This window comes from Candoia aspera, chromosome 4 (assembly GCF_035149785.1).
Source record: "Candoia aspera isolate rCanAsp1 chromosome 4, rCanAsp1.hap2, whole genome shotgun sequence".
NCBI lineage: Eukaryota > Metazoa > Chordata > Lepidosauria > Squamata > Boidae > Candoia > Candoia aspera.
In genome coordinates, this window is record NC_086156.1 from 39,690,906 (window position 1) to 39,705,938 (window position 15,033).

A 15,033-nucleotide genomic window follows, 5' to 3' on the forward strand; every position below is an offset into this window, starting at 1 on the left:
CTACCTAAATTAATTATCAAAATTAACAACAAATTTGGAATTAAAACTTCAGGTTTCTACACAGAAATATAAATTGTTTGCAAAGTTAATGAAGATACATTTTATTAGAACATCAGCTTACAGTCTGTTACAGCTTTATTTAGATTACAGATAGTCGTTGACCTACGACCATTTGTTCAATGATCATTCAAAGTCAGCAGGGAAGGTCACAAGTTGCTGGGGTAAGTCTCCCCTCCTCCAGCCCCTCTGCGCTTGTGCCATGCTGGCCACTCTTGCATCCCCTTGTACCTCCTCCCTGACCCTTGCCACACCCTTGCGCACCCTCCCCGACCTGTGCCTCTCACACACTCCCTCACAACATTGTGCACCCTTTCCAACCCATGCTGCACCCTCATGCACCTGTCCCAACCCTTGCTGCAGCTTCCCCACACTTCCCCTCGTTCCTTCCTCCACCCAGCAGCAGCCACCTGCCTGCTGGCTTGGGACTTGCAACTTCTTGCCAGCTTCTGTGCTGACTTTGGTGGTGGGAAGGTGGCAGGAAGTTGCCTCACCTAACAACAGTGGGATTCAGTTAACTACAGCAACTGGGACTGCAGGGATTGCTGTTGCTAAGCAATGTGGTCGTGCTTTACGGTCCCAATTGCCATCGTAAGTCAAGGACTATCTGTAATAAATTGTGTTTTTCTTTCTGATTTTGCAGTTCCAGAGACAAACTAGCATCTTCTCATACAACTGGGAACAAGCAGGAAACCACAATTGAAATCTGTGTGTGTTGGAATGCTATAATTAACACATTCTACCAAGACATACAATGGTGTCCCATTTTGAGTCTTGGAGCATAGGTTAAATAAATTAGCAAGGGTCTACAAGCATTGGCTGCCCTTTGCAGCTAAGCTAAAGAAAATTTAGTTGCCAGAACGTCCCTGCCAAATTCCATTATTGAGCTGTTTCACTGGAATTGTGGCTAGATGGAAGTATGCACTCTTAGATGGTGATCCACAGTGATGTACTATATACCTTTGCTTTCATGCTATTCTTTCTTGAGGAAAAGATCGGAATGGCTGGAATATGTAGCATTGAGTTCTGCATTCTCATGGAGCTGTGTGTGTCTTTGGTAACAGCATCAATCATAGTATCATAGAAACACAGGGTTGGAAGGGACCTTGGAGGCCAACCCTTTGCCCATCCTCATACCATCTCGGACAAATGGTTGTCTAATCTTTTCTTGAAAACCTCCAGCGATGGAGTACCTACAACTCTGGGAGGCAAGCTGTTCCACTGCTTAATGGTTGTCATTGTCAGGAAATTCGTCCTTATTTACAGGTTGGATCTTCCTCTGACAAACTTCCATCCATTGGTGGGTGATTAATTATTTGGTCCAATAAGACTAAAGTTTTTTTTTCATACCATGACCAAATCATTCCCAGCTTTCCTATCAGTTTTGGAGCTAGGAAGGTGTTGGGGGCTGCTGTGCAAATGCTCAGACACTTATCTCTGCAACTTCAAATTTGGAGGAGGGCCAACCACTGATCACATTGGCAGAAAATCAATGTGTCTGGGGGAGTGCTATGACCCAGCATGAGCTCAATCGGGCATGCATATGTGCACTATGGAATGTGGGTAGGGGGATGCTGTGGGCGGGTACATTTGTCCCCAACCTTTTGGAATGCTCACCCCAGTACTGGTAATTAACAAGAAAGGAATTAATGTTTGTATTTACATTCATTGTAAGAAGAGGGGCTGCAGTTGGCATGTGGGGGAGGAGGGCAGGGAAGTGCTGGAGCAACTTGGGCATCGATGGGGGTGGGAGAGAGAGAGGCATGCAAGTGTTTCCTCTCTTTTGCTCTGCAGACCGAGGTGGGGGCAGTGCATCCCCCTCCTACATGCCAACCTCAGCCTCTCTTCTCCCCTTGTCCCCCTGAAAAGAAGGGCCCCATCAAGTGATTTCCATAGGCAATCTCTCCTCTGCCCCCCCCTTGCAAAGCAGAGAGATTGGAGAGGAAAGGATTACAAGAGAGTAAGCAGGCACACAATGGGTAATACACCGGCTGTTTGTCGAGCACACTTGTGGATGCTGGCACCAGCGCATTGCTTTCGATATGTATTCCCCATTGTGTGCCTGCTTATTCTCTTCTAATCTCTTCTCCAGTCTCTCCACTCTGCAAGGTGGGGGATGGGGGAGAAAAACAACAGGTCAGACACAGAACATCACGTAATAACTACAATGGTATTATGTGCAGAGAGACACTACAAAGGTCGTAAATGGTCATAAATTGGCTGTAAAGTTATTTTTTCAGTACGGTCGCAACTTTGAACAGTTGCTGAATGAGTGGTTGGTAAGTGAGGACTACCTGTACCATTCTCAATTCACATGACTTTTCTACTCATTCTTAAGATTGAGATACGCAAGGCCTGACATTGGATGAACCTGATTTGTTTTGTGGCCACAATGGCAAGGACTATTCAGTATGGGAAGAGCAACATTCAAAGCTGTTTAGAGAATGGAAGCATTTAGTGAAAAGTAGCATAATCAACACTGACATTTTCCTATTTCTACCATGTAAACCACAAACCTAAAATTATTTTTCCTATGCTGCACTGTCTTCCTCTCACAGTCTGAGTCTGGCATAATCTCTTATAAGCCTTCTTTTAATCATAAAACAGTGACAATGAAAAACATATGTAAAACTTATACAATAGGTTCTTCTAAACTGAACTGACAACTAAATGTGGTCCAAACAATAAAACGAAAGACTGAACTCTAGTTAAAATATAGAGAAAAACAGACATAAAAAAGGAAATCACCTGGTATTTCTGGACTCTGCTTGTCAAAACAACTGCAATTCAGAACTGAATGTCCTTTCTTTCTTTCTGTCTGCCTAATGCAATAAGATGAGGATTTCCTGCTCCAAACAGATAAATTGCCCAAGAACTCCAACTTGATACAAGTCAAATTGACTCCAGATGAAAACACTGTAGGAGAGCCATGTTAGTCTATGATAGCCCCAAATCTGAAAGAGTCTAGTAAAGCACCTTTCAGACCAACAAATTTTATTAAAAGGCTTTTGTGAAATACAGCTCAGTTCAGTAGATGCATGGAATGGCTAAACTGGAGTAGGATTTAAATTGGGATGAGGTAGAGGGAAAGGGAGTATTAGCGGGGAAAGAGAAGGGAAGAGAGGCTGGATATGTAGATGCAGGTTACATGTGAGACAGATTACAAGTACAGTATCTTATTAACAACTACCATATGTTAAAAAAACTGTTATGTTCGCTGAGACCTTCTGAAATGGCCTGAAAACTTTTGACATTTTGCTCAGTGGTTTCTCAATTATATCGGTAAAGTTTCTTTGTTTCAAGCCAGTGTAATGGAGTGTCCTGGAAGAATAAAATGCTCTGCTATTACTTTGCCCTTCTTTTGAGTCCTGATGTAAAACTTATGTCTATTACTTCTTTTGCACCTTTTAGTAAAATTTGCTAAGTCTGAAAAGGTGCTACCAGAGTCCTCTTCATTTTCAGGTGAAAGAAGTGGTTCTTGTCAGGACTAGATAGAAAAAAAAGAAATCTCTGTTAAGCTAAAACTCTTCCTCAACCTGGTACTCTCCAGGACTGTTGGATTTCATTTTCTGAGCTGAGCCAGAAAAGAAGAAATACACCATTTTAAAATTACTGTTTTTGAAAACATGAACCTTGGAAGGGAATGTATTCTAGATCTTATCTAAAATTAATTGATATTCTAGTTATTTTATATGGAAACATTAAATCTATTTCATACTATCCTTGTATTTATTTCTAATATTTAACCAATTATTTTAAGTCGCTAAAATGTTTGATTCTCATAATATAGATAATGCATTCTATAACACTGGGACGCTTCCTTTTAATTCAGTGGACAAAACTATAAATCCTTTCCTATTGTTGCCCAGTTAAATAGGTCATTTAAATATCTATTTAGAAACACTGGGGTTTTTTTTCCTGGTGATGGCAGGGGAGGGGGAAAGAGAAAAAGATCTGTAAAGTTCCTCATTCCATAAATTTTAATAGATAAATGGCCATAATTAGTAATAGTATCTATAGCAGTTTATGTAGTCCAACCACTATAAAATCCTGATCTGCAAGGGGACATTGTTATACTAATGAAGTTGTTCTCTGAGAGTATTATACCTAGCTGCTCCATTATAATCTACAAGGGACAAAGTTGTTGCTTTTTCCCCCCAAGTCAGTGCTAAGTTTTTGTATACCATATTCTGACTTTCCCGTTGTTTCAGAGGGACCCAAAATTTTGGCAAAGTTTGACTGAATCAGCATATCATATTGGCATGAGTTTATTTAATTGGCCTTATGATACAGGCAATATTACTCAAGTGAAGATTAATGTTTGTACTTTGAGGTCATAACAATGCAATTGGAGACAGCCGGGTGAGTCTGGGAAAGGAATGTAAGAGAGAATAGACGTAAACAATCAAGTGACAGCAGATGAGGCAGCTGACATCCTATCTCATAAACAGCAACTTAGCCCAGCCAGGTGGAAACAAACCTGAAAAATGAATTTCAAATCACTCAAAACAGAACAAAAAACCTCTGTCTTAATTAATTCACTATAATGAGGGTGGGAAATCCTTGGAATCAGTTTCCAAGATATTGCATTTACCCTAGACTAGCATTAAAGATACCTTGCTAAAATCTATGTAGATCTTGGTTCCTTGATCTTGCCCAGCTGCATGGGAGCTTGACATGAATAGGGCAAAAGGGTCTACACTGGTCCTAAAAATGTAAAGTAAGGTCCAGTCAATCTGAGAAGATGTATCTAAACCAAAATATTCGTAAGGCTTGTTCTTGTACAACTATTTGAACAATAACGGTGGAAATGTATCTGAACTACTATAAGACTATATTCAAAAGACAAAAGTCTGTAAGACTATAGACAAAAACAAAATTGGATTTCCTTTAGAATGTTTAAATGATTTGTTTAAAATATAATTATCCCCGTACAAATGGTGAGTCATGAATCCTTTAATAGAGAAGACAAAACAACCTTGAAAGTATAACAGTTTAAATTTCCATTCTTTGTCTTCTCCTCCTCCTCCTTTATTTTAAAATATAGCAATAATCCAACTCTACCGGTCATTCAAGGTTGGCTGGGGTCCAGCAAAGTACCATGTTTCAACAAATCCTTCAAGCTGCTGAGGCTTCTGGAAAGAATAGTTCACTGGATGAACTGTATTCTGATCAAATAAAACAGATAGACAACCTTTTGCAGCTGGGTGCAGAGTTTGTGAAAAGGTCAGAATATTTTGTTTTGGTGGGACAGGGTTGGTGTTTTTCAACTTAATTATTTAAAACCAAACTGATAGCAAGTCTCTGGGGTTTCTTTCTGCTTTGGGCCCAAGGCATACAAGTTGCCCACTCTGCAAGGTTGTAAAAATATTCAGTATCAATAAATGTATCTAGACTGTTAAAGAAAAGTCTCATTTTATAAATTAATGAATTAGAGGATTCTTTGTCTTTAAAAGCACATTGAAAAATTAAAAACAGTCCACTTTTGTCATATGATTTCTAATCCAGTTTCTGCATTTTATGATTGATTATGGCCATCAAGTCAGTGTTGATTCTCAGTGACCACATGGATAGATTTTCTCCATGACAATCTATCCCTAACCTGGTCTTTCAGGTCTTCTAATGGTGCACCAATTGTCACTGTGATTGGGTCCATCCATCTTGCTGCAGGTCCTCACCATCTCTTTCCTTCCATCTTTCCCAGCATTACAACCAGCTTTCCAGAGAGCTAGGTGTTATGGACATTGCTGATGGGGAGGGAGGGCCCCCTCTCCAGGGGGAGAAGCACATGCGTAGTTCTGATTCTCTTCAGCTTCCTTTCATGAAGTCCCGAAGAGAAACGCCTTAACTTTCTGAGCTTTTCTAGTAGGAATTGCTGATAGTTTCTCAGTTTAGCAGGATTCTGTACTACAGGGCAGAACAATAAACACTAGAGCTAAGCATCTTATCTCAGCGTGGTTCTTAGTGCTAAATCTTGACACTAGGTCTTAATTTAATTTAATTTAATTTTCTAATACTAGAGATACTTATATGTAGAGAATATCTTCTCAGGTATTTTGGATGTTGACATCTCTACTGTAAAGTATTTCAGTATACTCCTTCCATCTTCGTTTGATCTTCTTCAAATTGGTTACTATCTGTCCACTGATACCTTTTTGCATATCAATTCAAGGTTGGAACCCCCTTCAGATTTCAGAGATCTTTTTGGAAGATTATTCTTGTTTTTCCATGTCAGTTTCCATCTCCAGTGCCTTTACAGATGTTGTTGTAATACAGTTTCTTGTCCCTTCTAACAGCTGTCTGAAATTCTTTGTTAAGTTCCTTCCTGAGATTTTTGTCTTTCTTGGTTTGGGCTTCTCTTCTCTTCTTGGCAATTTCCATTTTGTTCTGACATCGTTTGCTTTCTTCTGTTTCTTCATCTTTGGCAGTCTCTTTTCACATTCATCCTTATTGACTTCTTTAGTCATTTCCACAATTCCTTTGGTTTTCTATCAATGAAGTTCAGGGCTTCAAACCGATTCCTGATGTTCTCCTTGAAAATGGTGGATATGAGTTCACAATCATATTGCGGAAACTTTCTTCTTCTTCTTTAGCTGAACTGGGAACTTCTTCTTCTTTAGCTTATCTTGGAACTTGTGCAAAAGCAGTCTGTGATATGTTCCACACTCAGCACCTGACCATGTCTTTGATGCTATAATTGAATTCCTTCACTTCCTTTTAACAATTATATAGTCAATTTTATTTGTATGTACTCCATGGGGTGATGTTCATGCATACAGGCATCATTTTGGTTATCAAAAGACAGCATTAGTAATGAAGAAATAATTGGACTGGTAGAAATTGTTAAGTTGTTCTCTTACTCCATTTTGGTTTCCTAAGCACATAATCCAACTACCATTTCCTCTTTGATGTTTCCAACTCTGGCATTCTAGTCTCCAGTCACAAGCAGCATATCTTGCTTCCATGTTCTGTTGATTTCTTACTTTTCCTGAGCAGTGTGAATTGATGCCTGTGCTATTGTCACTAAATTGATCCTCCATTTCCAGCATCTTCCTATATCACTGCTGCCCAATACAAGTACCTGCTTGCTTTAGGTGGGCAGCTGAGACGACCTTCATGCCTTGGGTGACCCTGCTGGGAGTATATATACTTTTGGCATATACTCCTGGCATTCTTTGCTCATCCCTCCCAGGAACAAATACATACCACACCATGATGAGACAGCACAGCAGGACTTGGGGAGTGCACATTTTATCAATATGTATAAATTAACCTCCAAATGCATGATGATAGTCAGTAATACCTCAATCTCAGTAAATCAGAATAGACAAAGTCTACTAAAATATATGGAGATCACAAAGACCTAGGCCATACTATCCATTCTTTTAAAGAAAACACAACTTTGATGTTAGATTTTTGTTATAAAAGTAAAATCTTTCCTAATCTGGTGTTCTCCAACTGGAAATGAACTACAAATGTAATAATGCTACATCAGCATGCCTATTGATAGTAGTAGTCCAATACCCCTGGACTGGTTGCAGAACTGTATTTCAAGTATTAAACTGATAATACATTCACAATTTGCTTCTCATTTAATGGGCTATAATATTGTATCCAATAGTTCTTTGAATGAGCTGTAAAATAGCTTTAACTTGTGGCCTATGTTCTACCTTCTCTTAGTATCATGACTCTTATTAAGGATTCCTTATAGAAAAAAAGAGGAAGAAATGGAAGAGTGAGCTTAGTAGGAGCCTATAGCTCACTTATTCGGATAATTCAGATACTACAACATTTCTTGGACTGGCTTTTGCTGTGTCTACAAGTTATAAGCCTGAAGTTCATATTGGGCTCCATATTCTACCTTTTACTTTTCTTTTGACAAGGAATCTACTATGGGAGACGTGACATCTAAGACCTCTTCATAGTATTCCTTCATCCTAGCAAACATAAGGCCAAAGTAACATGAAAAAAAATGCTTTCAAATACCATTTTATTAGAAGACCTACATTACAGCATCATAAAAGTTTATTGACCCTCAAATGTTAGGAACTATGCTATGGTCACCTATTCTGATAGTCCAGAGCAAGAAAAATAATTCATATTCCAGTTTATTCTATGTACAGTTAAGATAATTTTATCTAATTTAACGAGTAACTATGTGATCACTAAAGTAGCATCATAAAACAGTCATCATTCTATCTGTAATTCAATTATGCTTACATAAAATAAAATTGGATGAATGCTGAAATCTACTGATCATGCCAAATATTACTCTAAAAATGGTTTCTGTGGGAGTAATCAGATCAAGGAAAGTCCTTCTGGTAACATAACATTATGAAAAGTAATTAAGTTATAATGCAAATGATGTAAATTGTTGCACATGTTGTGAGAACATAAATTATTTAATTACACAAATGATGCAAATGATGTACATTATGTTAAATTGTCCAGAGTACTCCAAAAACAACAGACTTTGTTCATTCTTTGGGGATGAACCCCAATGTCCATCTGCTAGAAACTGGGAGACCATGAGTTCTGCAACTTTTTAAAAATAACTTCCAATGTAAGGGTATGTTTTGCTGATAGACCTCTACTTCATACTGTACTGAACCGAAATACCTGATATTACATGACAAATTATATAGTATTAACAAAACAATGCACAACCAGGTTTCAAAATCAATGTTATGATATATGTTACTAAGTCTGGTGCCATAAAGTATTTTCTAAAGATGACAATGCTAGATAAAAACAATGGAAATTGAAATACATCTGGATGATACCAGGTTGGAGAAGGCTGGTACACATCATGCAAAAACTGGCAATGCTACAAGTTTCCTACAACTTCATATTGAAATCTGCCCTCCTCCTCTACTTACATTGTAAGTTTTTTCCCCCTCCTCTTCACCATTTCCTTCATTTTATTACAAAAGCAAGAAATGTAAATGTTACACTGAGAAGGATAAACAGTTTTGTTTTAGAGTTACTTTCTTTGTGTTTCCTTTCTTGTTATTACCATAAACAGCAGAAGGTAGTCTTAAAACCCAACAATAGGAGAGCCAGTTTGGTCTAGTGGTTAAGGTGCTGGCTGGAAACCAGGTGACTGTGAGTTCTAGTCCCGCCTTTGGCATGAAAGCCGGCTGGCTGACCTTGGGCCAGTCGCTCTCTCTCAACTGAACTCACCTCACAGGGTTGTTGTTGTGGGGAAAATAGGAGGAGGAAGGAGTATTAGGTATGTTTGCTGCCTTGAGTTATTTATAAAAATAATAAAGGTGGGATAAAAATAAATAAACAAAATAAATAAAATAAAAATATCATGATTGACAATGTTCTAGATCTTGGTAGGTCTGGCTCTCCTCCATTTGGGAGGACCAATAATGAACTGTCACTGCAAAAGGGAAAAGGTGATCTGGAACACTTCCCCATGCTTGGGATTCTTAGGCCTTTTGATGCTGTTGAGGATTTTCCTTTTCAGTTCTGAGTCTTCCCCAGTTCATGTCTTGAAATGATTCTGTCAAAGCTTCCATTTTTATTTCATCCATGAAAGGATGGAATTAAAGAATCCTTTGCACTGACAAAACCTGTGATGTCAGTGAGCAGACCTGATGTTATTCATCAGTCCAGCAGTTCAAACTATAGCTTCTCTTACTTGTGGTTTTCTTCCTAAAAAAAAAAAGCCTGTCTCTTCATCAAATACTTTCCTGAACATGTTGCCCAGACACTATCTCTTCTCTTTTCCATTCAATCCTAACCTTTCTACCTTCACTGCATCATATCTACCAAAGCTAAACTGGAAAGGAATGGACATGGGTTTTTTTGTGTCTGGACCAAAATTAGATACCAAATGGCAGAGCTCTGCATTTCATTGCAAAATGACATCATTGACTACTCATAGGACATGGCAAGTTAAACATTTTGGTAACCTTACTGCAGACTTATCTTCAGCTCTTACACAATATGTTGCCAGATTATACTTTAGATAGTAATTCTAAATTCTAATTTTCCTTTTTCTACTTCACAGTTGCAAAATAAAATGCTGAGATGAAGAGAAGGGAACAGAACAAAATACCAACTGGACACGCATCTGCATTCTTTAAGAGCCTACATCCATGGGCAACAAATGATGATAAATGTCAGAAATATGTTACATGCTATATTATTTGTTATATTTATACCCTGCCTTGCCTTTAAGAGCTCAAAGCAGGGATACAGATCTCCCTCCTCTACTTTTCCCCCACAATAACACTGTGATGTAACTTGAGCTGACTGATAGTGACTAGTCTAAACTCTCCTATGAAGGTTGTCACTCTCCAAACATAATCCAAAATCTTAACTGCTACATCACACTGTTTTTTCCTTTTTTGTCCTCTAATTTTTGCTATGGATTATGATCAACAGTCCAAGAAACACATCAACTCTTTAGTGAGAGTTGCTACTATTAAACTAGGTTCAAAGGTTAGTAATGGACATATTTTGAATTTAGTAACAGCCATCATATAAATAATAAGTAATTTAGCATAAATTTAATTAATACCCAGTTTGGTCATGTTTGGTCATTCTTGTGCCCTCAAATCAAATTCCAGTTGCATTTTGAAGACCCATCCAAGAAAGATCAGAAATAAAGCCTTTTAAAACTGAAATAATTTTAATAGTGAGCTGTCAAATGATGGGAAAGGCTGCTTTGAAAGAAAATAATATGTGCAGACTACAGAAATAAGAACAAATACAGCACCAAAATAAATTATGTGAGAAAAACCCAGTAAAATGCTTCCACTACAACCATTATTTTAAATACAGTGTTCAATAGGAGCTATGATCCCTTGTGGGAAACATAATAAAAAAGGCTATGGAGTCCTTGGTGCTCTCTGAGCTTGGTTGTTTGTTTGCAGACATTTCATTACCCAGCTAGGTAACATCATCAGTGCCAGTTCCCTCCTACTGGAAAAAGGCTATCTTTGCCAAAATTATGGGTGGGTGAAAATATCACAATATCAAATATACACTTGTGATATAGTCCTTTCATTCAAAATGGTGCAGCTGACCAAAGTGATACTAATGTAAGCTAAATGACTTGGAAGTTTCATATAAGTATGTTAAGACAAATGTAGTGTCAATCAAATGTAGGGCCTTAATAGATGGAAATGTGGCAAAAGCACTCCCTACACACTAAAAATAAAGGAAGGGATTGTGTCCTTACAACTAATGCCTGCCACGTAACTTGATTAAGATTGATGACATACCTGAAACTTGTGATCACCACCCTTCTTCTTGAAGTATAGGAAATCCTTACTCCCTAAGTGATATGCAAATGCTTGAATGCCCTTCAATAATTTGCCATTTTGCAAGAATTTTTCATCTTCAAAATAAAAGCAACAAGGGCTTTATTATGTGCAAAAGAACAATGAAATACGCAGGAAGCACAGCACACACAGATAAAATAAGACTCCAAGGGATAGCAAGACATAGCAAGCACTGCCCAAAATATTTATTGCCTTTTAGTCCCCCAGCTTTTAGTCACAGAATATTTGCATTTAAACAACACATTAAAAATACTATCATAACTGTCATTGCCATCTATTTACACCTTCAACCTACTTTTTCCTCAAAGTGCCCTGCAAAAAATTATGATACTCCAAAGGAAAAAAGGTCCAACCAATATCCAAAGCAACATTGTGTGGACATGAAACAATCCTTGATGCAAAAATAAAGCAGCCGAGCCTCCCTGTGCAGAAAGATGGTACAGTGTAGGCTAGATTCATGAAACATATTATATAACAATTTACTTCAAAATCCATAGCGTCTTGGCTCACATTTTTGCTCAATGGTAAAACCATAGTTTATTATTCACTATGGATGAATGTATGCATTTTGTGAAGCCAGACACAAATTTATTACTTCATAATGCCCAACTCAGACTAATCTGTGCTTCTCTAACAACCACATGCTCTTCAGTTTTTTTATGTTCCCAGATAATTATTCAATAAACAGCTTGGTTTAGACCAGCTTTCACAAATTTGATCAACTACTTAGGATAATAGTTTATGCAAAATGGCTGAACAAGAAAAATAATAATAATGGTGTAGCAGCTTAATTACAGTCACTAACCAGCATGTTATACAATTTTTGTAAAAGGGTTACAAGGGCTCAAATTTAGACACAGACATTTTCTAGATGATGAAAATGAAATTTAGATGAAAAATTCTAAACACTGAAAACATGTAAGTTTTAAGTGTGACTAAACCACTAAGTTTGAATGTGTGTATTTATACACACTTTTTTGTAGATGGTGACCAGTGAGATGTAACAGAAAGATATAAAAACATAAACAGCTTCGAAAGCATAAGAAAATGTTGTTCCTCTATTAGATCCTAAATTTAGGAGTGTGATTTTAGACATAAAGCAGTGGCATCTGAAAGAAATTTTGCAACTCCTCTGGAGATGTTAACAGTTCAGTCCAACATTAAAAAAATACAAAAACAAAGGAAATCATCCTCAGAACAGGTGTTAGTAAGTGGAGTTTGAGGATAGAGCACAAACTGCTGCGGAAAGGGCATCAAAGGAGCATGTCAAGTAGAGTCTGAGGGTTCTCCAGGTCACAGGGACAGGTTTGCCCTGCAAACAGTCTATTGTTATACCTTCCCTCTGTGTCATAAGGGCAAGAAAAGTATTGAAATAGTACTATTGCTTTTGTGATTAGGGTGACTTGATGATGATACCTTTTATTTTGAGTAAATATTGGCAGTATTTGTTGGGCTTAGCATAAACTATTTGCTACTGTAACTGTACTGCAAAAATCTGGACAAACAATATATGGCAACAATGACACAGAGAAAACTTGCTTAGCTGCCATCAAGTGGTAGTTGCATCCCAGATCCTGTAAGCCTAGTTTTGGAATTGTTTAAAATAATTCCCACCTCCCATCATATCTATTCCCAGTAACTAAATCATACAGCATCACTTTGAAATAGCACAATTACAGGATGCTTCATTGTACTCTATGATTTTGTTCATCAGAAGTTAGTGACACAATTAGCATGTGATGCTGCAATGTTTTCAGAATGGAACATACTGGTAATATTACTACATGACACTTCACTGCATTACCAAAGTGATTACCAACAGTGAAGATCTAGTAACAACTGGCAGCTACTGCAAAGAAACAAAACCAGTCATCACAGCTAAAACCAGAAGCATCCATATTACATTTCAAAAGAAGTTTAAGGAGCATTGGATAGTCATACAAGAGATGGTCCTTGAAAGGAAGGATTGTTATAGCCGAAATCAAATATGGTAAAAAACTACTGATTAATTATATAGAAGCTCATAATATGGAAGCTGCACATTGCTTCAGAGGCCAACAAACAAATGTCTATACTGGATAGCCTCATGAGCCAATAATATGTAATTATGACTAGCTTTATCTCTTGTTTTTCTTTTATTCTTCTTTAATGCTCTGATAATTTCTATCACAATCTGATGTGCAGATTTAACTAAAACTTACTAAATTAATGAACTCTATAGTTCTGTCTTCACTCAATAAACATTGCAAAAAGAATGAAGCTTCTCAAATAAAATACGCTTAACATTATTCTGCATAAAAATGTTCCACACTGCTTTATTATTATAGATAAATTCCACAAGGAAAGAATTTAGCAAGATGATCATATCAGTATAAGTTCTTCAAGAGGTAATTTTTATTATTCAATATTATAAAATTGTAGCACCAAGAAGCTGAATTACAGACAAGTGATATTGTATTCATTATTCTTTGAACACTTAAAAGTACAATCAGAAGATGTTCTATTTATAAGAGGTTTTTGAAGAATAAAAGTACATAATTAATTTAAATGATACATTTAAATCAAATTCATTACATTTAAATGTCATATAAAAATATGTCCATTGTGAAGACCTTGCAGTAAGTATCCTTTTGAGTGTTATTTTCATAGATGCTATATATTTGCCCATTATGAAATATTTCTGATGGCTTTTTTCAGCCTACTGTTCTTCAAATGTATTGGGACTACAACTCCCAGAATTCATAGCTGACAGTGGTCAGCTATGACCTGTGCAGGTGGTCCTCGCTTAATAGCCACTCATTCAGCAACCATTCAAACTTGTGACAGTGCTGAACAAGTGGTGCTTATGATGGGTCCTTGAAGTTTTGGCCATCACAGCATCCCACACTCACCTGGTCACCATTTGCAATCTTTTTTGCTGGCTTCCTACAAGCAAAGTCAATGGGGAAGCCAGAAGGACATCTCAAATGGCGACCACATGATGTCCTCGCTTAACAACCTGCAGTGATTACTTAACAACGGCAACTGGCAAGTGCCAGAACTGCCATCGCTAAGCAACACGGTCACATGAAGTCACGCTTTACAACCATGTTGCTTAGTGATGGAAATTCCAGTCTCAATTGCTCTTGTTGAGGACTATCTGTATGTTCCTAGTTTGGAGAAGATTGGGTTGTGGTGTGAGGCTAAATGTTTCTATCTATGCATAATTCTTGTGTTACCAAAACTCCAGAAAAAGAGTGAAGGGGTCCTTGGTGGAAAAATGTTCTCCAAAAGCTCTTTATTTATCCCTAATAGGAACAAATATTATTCATTCATAATGGAAAGAAAAGTAAAACCCAGACCTGTCTATAAGATTATACTACCCATAAGATTAAACTGTTGTAAGTGGTTTAAAGCTTCGCACAACATCCTAAGCCAAAACACAAAGAAATCATACTATGGTACAGTGCTATCAGTGAACAAAAACTGTATGGGATCTTTACTCTCAGGTCCATTTCTTGCTATAAAGCTACATTATAATACATAACTACAATTAGGAATTTAGTTCTGGAATCTATTTGTACATGTACAGATATCAGTTACATATTTACTGCATTTTACTTAAGACTTAATAGTGAGGGCACATCTGCTACTTATCCATCCAAATCTTACGGTGTGATTCAGTATTTGGCTTCTT

The 15,033-nt window shown here is 37.4% G+C and overlaps 1 protein-coding gene across 2 annotated transcripts in view; it reads right to left on the reverse strand.

Moving 5' to 3' along the window:
• The window catches only part of THRB (thyroid hormone receptor beta), a 183,832-nt gene that overhangs the window by 132,826 nt on the left and 35,973 nt on the right, over nucleotides 1–15,033 (reverse strand). For both annotated transcript variants that reach the window (XM_063303893.1, XM_063303892.1), the window contains exon 2: nucleotides 11,298–11,413. The gene's annotated coding sequence lies outside the window, so the exon portion shown is untranslated. The remainder of the gene's footprint in view (nucleotides 1–11,297; nucleotides 11,414–15,033) is intronic.